The following is a 6640-nucleotide window of genomic DNA, read 5'->3' as shown; positions in this document are numbered from 1 at the left end:
AGCAAGGTCGTTATACCTTCTCTCAGATTTGTGTGAAAGGCAATAAGATTGCTTAAGCTGCAAAGAATACAGATTTCCACCGAAACACCAATAAAGTATTACAAACCTCCCTGGTGTTGTCATGGCTATGCTTCCAGGGAATTTGGCTTACATCGTCTGGGGAGATGCAGATCTAGCAGCAGAACCGCCTCCCTCCACCCTGTCCATCTATCTGTCACTGCCCATGCACAATGCAATGTGTCGACACCACCATCGTCTGAAAAGGCCCCATAACACAGGCAAGACCTGAAGGAGATGCTCAGATGAGCTGTACCACCAGTTTAACCATCACCTAAGAAACTGTTCAGCTGCATACTTCCAAATGTCAATTTTTAAATCATTTTTTTGTCAGTATATATACATGAAAAATAAACCTCACATGTAAACCTTCTGAAAAACTCTTAACAAAACAAATGCAGCAGCTATTTAGGTGTAAATGTTATAACTTACAATCGCTTTTTTTTACTTTTACATGACTGAAGCTGTTTTGTTCTTACACTACCCATATAGGTAACAGGGACATGGAAAGATTACAGGTAAAAGCTATCTAAGAAAAATAATTTTATCTTGCTTTTCACTTAAATACTTTTACTATGCAATGCAATCAAGTAATGTAGTTGCAAGGAATGTTTTTTGAACACTTCAGAAGTAAAACTGCTTAGTAGAACTTTGTAGTAACAAACTGGTGAATTATGACAATTTTATGTAATGTAATTTCTAAATCTGCTGTATATATTTGCATTCTGCCAACTGAAAAAGGAACTATTTGGGTTTGTTAAATAATGAGATTTTTATACGTTAGAGCATTAAGGAAAACCACAATAGTTTAAGGCTATTTTAAAAATCACATATACTTCAACCAAAATGCAATATTGCACATGAAATGACAAATAAGTGTTGGCAGTATGAAGCGCATATGCTAAGAGAGTAAAATGGAAATAAAATTAGTACTGCATCTCCAAGCAAAGAAAGATATCAGTTCCATTTTTCCTAGAGCATCTGCTTTCAGGGAATATAAAGTAGTACATTTTTATTATTGCATAGGTCTCTCATGACCTCTAGGTTTGTCATAAATTCACTAAGATCAATGCCAGTACAGACCACAATTGCAATTTTTACTGAGATACAGTTTTTCTGTTGCTCAGCCCCATCTTCCCATGTGGCACTGATCTTCTTAAGTGTTCCTCACAGTGAAGCTAAAACCCAGTTAAGATGGGGCATATTATACTAGGACAGCTCAGAATGCACTCATTGTTCTAGGGAAAGGATTCTATTTTCTTCACTGATCTGAAGAAGATTCCTTACCGAAGAAAGGCGAGAGTCAGAGCGATCTCAGATAGGAGTGAATTCCATTAGAGAACCAGAAGTCAGTGAAAATACCAGTGTATTAAAAAAAAATCACAATAGATAGTCAAATTACTTCTGCAGCAAATAACTTAATGAATAACTCAATAAAACATCTTTCCTCTTTCTATATGTTGCACATCTTTCTGAGCTATCGCATATAGGGCACAAAGTGTGTGCATAATTAGAGGGAGGCAGGAGATGCTATCTCTGCTTTTTGTTTGTAATTAGGACTATTTGGTTTCATTTCTATTTTGTAACAGCTTTGTACCTTAAAAAGTTAGTGTAACAATCTTTAATAAAGGATACGATGCAAATTGCTTAAACACATTTTTACATCACCAGTGGATGGACAGAAAACAGAGAAGAACTGGATCCTTAGTTATTGCTGAAAAGCAGCGTGAGCTAGAACAAAGCAAGTACCGGAAATTCCCCTCTAGTCCCGTGTTACAAACTCCTGGCTGACAACTGCATAATCAGAGCTGTGGCAGAGGGTATGATGAGCTGGCAAAAATGCATTAAAGAACATGTGTTAAGAAAATAATGACTCATTTGTTACACAGAACTATCTCCAGCTTCTGCCTATTGAGCATATGATATGAAGAGGGCTGTTACCAACTTCATCACATGCCTGCTGATTTCCCAGTGGGACTCGGACTGTACAACGCTGTCAGTTGGATGCTCTAGATATCCTCAGTTCCCCTCTGGTGGGTAGCTTTTAATCTTTGTATGTAAAGCAGACTTTGCAAATACAGGCCAAGTAAACGACTTCAGCTCCAGAGCAAAAAGATGACCATCTCAGCATATCAAAGGCAAATATTTTTGTTGAGGTAGTCACCAGGTCAAGCATGAATACTGGAGATGGCTCCTCAGAAGTGGAGTTTTCTTATTCTCTGCTGACAGTTCATCTACTTTTTGTGTAGGAAATGCTGAAGTGTAATGGCACACGTTTATCAGGACAGTTAGCTTCTCCCTCACTTATTTAACTACATTAAAATAGTGAAGAAAGCATTTATTTTCTGTCAATGAAATGGAGAGGCTAATAGTAGCAGCATGAAACAGCCAGCGACCAAAATTCATCTCGGTGCAATCCCATTTCAATGCAAATGTTGCCCTTTTTTTCCCATTCTGCCAATTAAGCCGTACCCTTATTTCTGGTACTAACTTCAGCCTAGGCTTGGGTCTTCACAGGCCAAGACTGCAATTTCAGAATACGCTGTATTTTGGTGGTTGTGCTTATGCATTGATCTGTTGGCAATGCAGCACACGATAAAGCAGTTGGCAATTTATCTCTGAATGTCTATAAGTTGTCCCCAAAAACCTCTGTACTTTAATTTTGCAATGCCAAGACATACTCAGTTATCAGAGGGACAAAAAGGAAAGGAAGATTCCACAATGGAAGAGGTTTATTTTAAGCCTATGTTAAGCTGCCACCAGGGCTTGTCTAAATATAGATTTGTCCACTGTAAACACCCTTAGTCTGCAGTTAGTGCAGACAGATGCAGAGTTACACAGCAATAACAAGCGGGCTTTACATTCACACCCTGGCCCATGATAACTATCATAACTGTTTCCCGAAGAAATAGTTTGTAAATGGGTTTTTGCATCCAAAGAGAAACACTAACCAAGAAAAGCTTACCTCCTCCTGTTGGCATCACGCCTTTGACATCTAAGCTTTGGGAAGCTCTGTAAATACTCTCAGGATGAGAAGCAAGTTCACCAAGGGGCTGTAGCTTTCAGATCCAGTTCTTCAACTCAGCATGGTTTGCCAAGAGCAGGCAAGCAGGGGCCACACAGACACGTTCTGTGAGCTCCTGCAGCAGCTTACATGTGACAAGGCAGGGAACAGCCTGTATTGGGCAGGTGTAGGTCCTTGTTCTGCCACTCAGAAATCCTGGCATCTCTACCATCACTTCCTGTTAAGTTCTGTCCTCCACCTGTTAACGCTTGCTCTGTCTCCAAATCATCAATCCGTGTATTCTGCAGCATAAATACAGCACTATCCTGAAACTGTCTATCTCAAGTACCGGTAATATCACCACAGCTGCAAAAACCTTGGACAATTTACCATCAATAAATTAGCTTAAACTGTACTTGCTTTGACAACTACAATGTAAACATATCCGGTGTGTTCTACCACTGCAATGCGACACCCTCTCCAAGTTTATGTGAGTCATTCCCCCAGTGACTGCAAAGAGAATTGGAAACCATTGTTTGTTTACTTGATTCTTTCAGCTGTCTACCAAAAAAGTACAAATATGAAGTAGTATGTCTTCACTGAAACTACTTGGGGACACCCCCATGTAACTTGTCGGTAAACCAGACCTAAACGTATAACTGTACTCGCATTAAACTTCGTTTGGCTTTTGGGGTTTGCTGCTTATGTGGCACAGATTGCCAGGTGAAAGGATCAGAACACTGTGTTTCGGTAGGCTAACAGCCCAAGATCTGCCAGTGCTGTGCTCTTGTGCTGACCTGGAGTCGGAGTTGAGCAGGGTCAGCACTTGGCTCCAAACCTCAGTGTAATAGCTGACCCTAGCAGGGCTTTCATCTCTGAGGTACATCATCTACTAACTAAATTACGTAACAAGATCTATCTTTGGAACCTTTGGAATATTCCACGTCAAAGTAGATTACAATTTGTTCAGTAATCATCGCATAAAGTAGTGGAACACCTAGAAAGGTTAGAAAACCAAATGGTGAGTAGAATGTATGTTACATACTCATACCAGTTCTGAAAACAGGCCAAAGAAGGTTTCTTCTCAGTGCTGCAAATGACAATTTCAAGGCAACATACCCAAACAGTAAGTACTGTCCAAAATTGTACAGTACTCTTTTATCATTTTGTGAGCATCAGGATTTTGTTTACTTTCCATTGTCACTCTCTGTATCTTCTTCCCACTTGATGAAGACTCCAGATACCTGTCACAAATAACAGTCATTGCACAACATGGCCAGGCTGGAGCATCTTAGCAGTCTTACGGAGCACCCACTGCCTGCTACAAATCAGATCATAGAATGGTTTGGGTTGGAAGGGACCTTAAAAATCATGTAATTCCAATTTCCCTGCCAGGGGACACCTCCCACCAGACCAGGCTGCTTAAAGCCCCATCCAACCTGATGGGGCCTTGATATTAGATGCTAACTGTTAGCAGCAGCTAGAATCACATGGGAGTGCCATAACCATTCAGATCATCAGCTCTACATAACTGCTCTCAATGTTTAGAAACATTCACACATTTTTGAACACGACAAAAAGTGCTGCTTTATAACACTTGAGTTTCTGACAGTTCATGTTATCCTTATTCACAAGGGATGCTTATAAAGCTTACTGGTACAAGCCAAAAAGATACAAATGAATGAAGCAGAAGAGAATATCCCCCTCAGAATATAAGGCACAGAGTACATCTCAGAGTGCCACTGTGTGTCAGTTTGCTTTAAGCCACAGGATTTCTGGGCTCAGAAACAGTGGGTAAAACAGTCTATGCACCATGCGTACATGTAAGGCATCAAATGGCAAATTATCTGCTGGTGTGTTTCAGACTAGGTAACTAGCTTCCCACCTTGCCAATGAGATCAGGAGAGGCTAAACCACCAGCTCACTGACTTACAAACCTAATGCTATTACATACACAAATAGAGATCCAAGCTATTGATTTAGACGGCATTCAGACAATGTCACTGGAGAACACTGAAGAGAAGTGCGCTGTAGAGGCATAAATGGGTCTACCTTGGAAATCCTGTAGCACGTTCATATCCAGTCTAAATTAATTTGGAGAGTTGCTGGCTAGAGATTGCTTTGATAGCTTTTAAAACCTGACAAGCTTTTGCCTGAAAAGTTAGAAATTAGACCACATCTCGCATCTAAGATAGAGTGAAGCCTCTACTTTGAATTCACAAAGCTTTAGGGAAGTTTTGTTTTTCTCCCAAGGTAAACTAATATATTAAAGTACAACCACTTTCAGCAGGGATCTAGAATGCTTCCTGACAGAAGTAAACATCTGTCTTGAACTGTGGGACTGCACAAGTCAACCCCACAACTACAGCACGAGGCTGAGGGCCAAGCCAAGGTTCTGCCGCTGGGTGCAATTTAGGTAGGGGAAGACTGGGCTTGTAGTGAGCTCTTCAGACTCTTTTCTACTGCTAGGGATGAGTCTTGCCTCAGAGAAATGTCATTTCTTCATTGATTCATGCGCCTTACGTTTAGGCAATGAGAAGTCCCTCAGAAGAGGCATAATATCTGCAAGGATATTAAAAGGATTTGAGAGTCAGACAAAGAAAAATAGTGTTCATTTAAAAAAAAAAAGCTATCCTTATTTGCTGTACTTATTTTTGTGTTTTGGAAATGGTTGAGACACTGGAGGAAGTTTATTTTCAATATCTCTACACAGGCGTGGAATTTATTTTTAACTCCTGCACAGTTAACAGCTGTGTGAACTGACACATGAATTTCCTCTTCCGTTTTCCTCCTCATTGCTGTTCTCCCCACTCCCATACAGTCATTAAAAGCAGTCTCTATAACTTGCCAAGAGACCAGCTGGCACAGACTTCGCATACAGCTAGACAGCAATTTAAATACAGGGCCAGGGGCTTCATAGAAAATGCCATTGCTTCAAGTTGCGGAAATATATATTTTTTAAATATTATTTTATATGTCTACCACCAAGGAGAATAATCTTAGAGCAGATTCACCCTAGTTAAAATAGTTGAAGTAAAACTGGTAGAAAAAGATCAGTTTTAAATTTTAATAGGTCAGCAGTGAATTAAAGTTGCATTTGCAGAAAATAATTATTTTCCTTAAAAGGAAGATTTCTGCTTTAGAGTAAGCTGACAAACCACCTTAAGTTTTTCCAGTCCAGAGATGCAAAACATCCTTAATGGCTTCCGTTAACCTATCTTTGAAGTCCTGCAGTAATTGTGTAACTGCTGTGGAAACAGAAAAGGCGAAGCCAGGAACCCTGCCTCTGAGCAGAGCACTTGGGAGGGGAAAACAAAACAGTCTTTGCTGAATCCTTGCTCTTTGCTGAGATTTCCCCCCACCTCAGCCCTAGGCCAACTTGGATGGGAAAGCTGTAGCAAGTGTCAGGCTTTTGTTGTTTGGGATTTGTTGCGGAGGAATAAAGTGAAGCCTGAGCATCAAATGGACAACTTCAGTATCAGGGAATAAATACCAAGAGAATAGTGCCCTGGCTCCTTTTGCCCCTGCAGGAATAACATTGCTGTCCCTTTCGTGAAACTTTTGAGATGTGAAGCTGGG

This window comes from Cuculus canorus, chromosome 7, assembly GCF_017976375.1.
Source record: "Cuculus canorus isolate bCucCan1 chromosome 7, bCucCan1.pri, whole genome shotgun sequence".
Taxonomy (NCBI): Eukaryota; Metazoa; Chordata; class Aves; order Cuculiformes; family Cuculidae; genus Cuculus; species Cuculus canorus.
Note: the sequence above shows the minus strand (reverse complement) of the source record.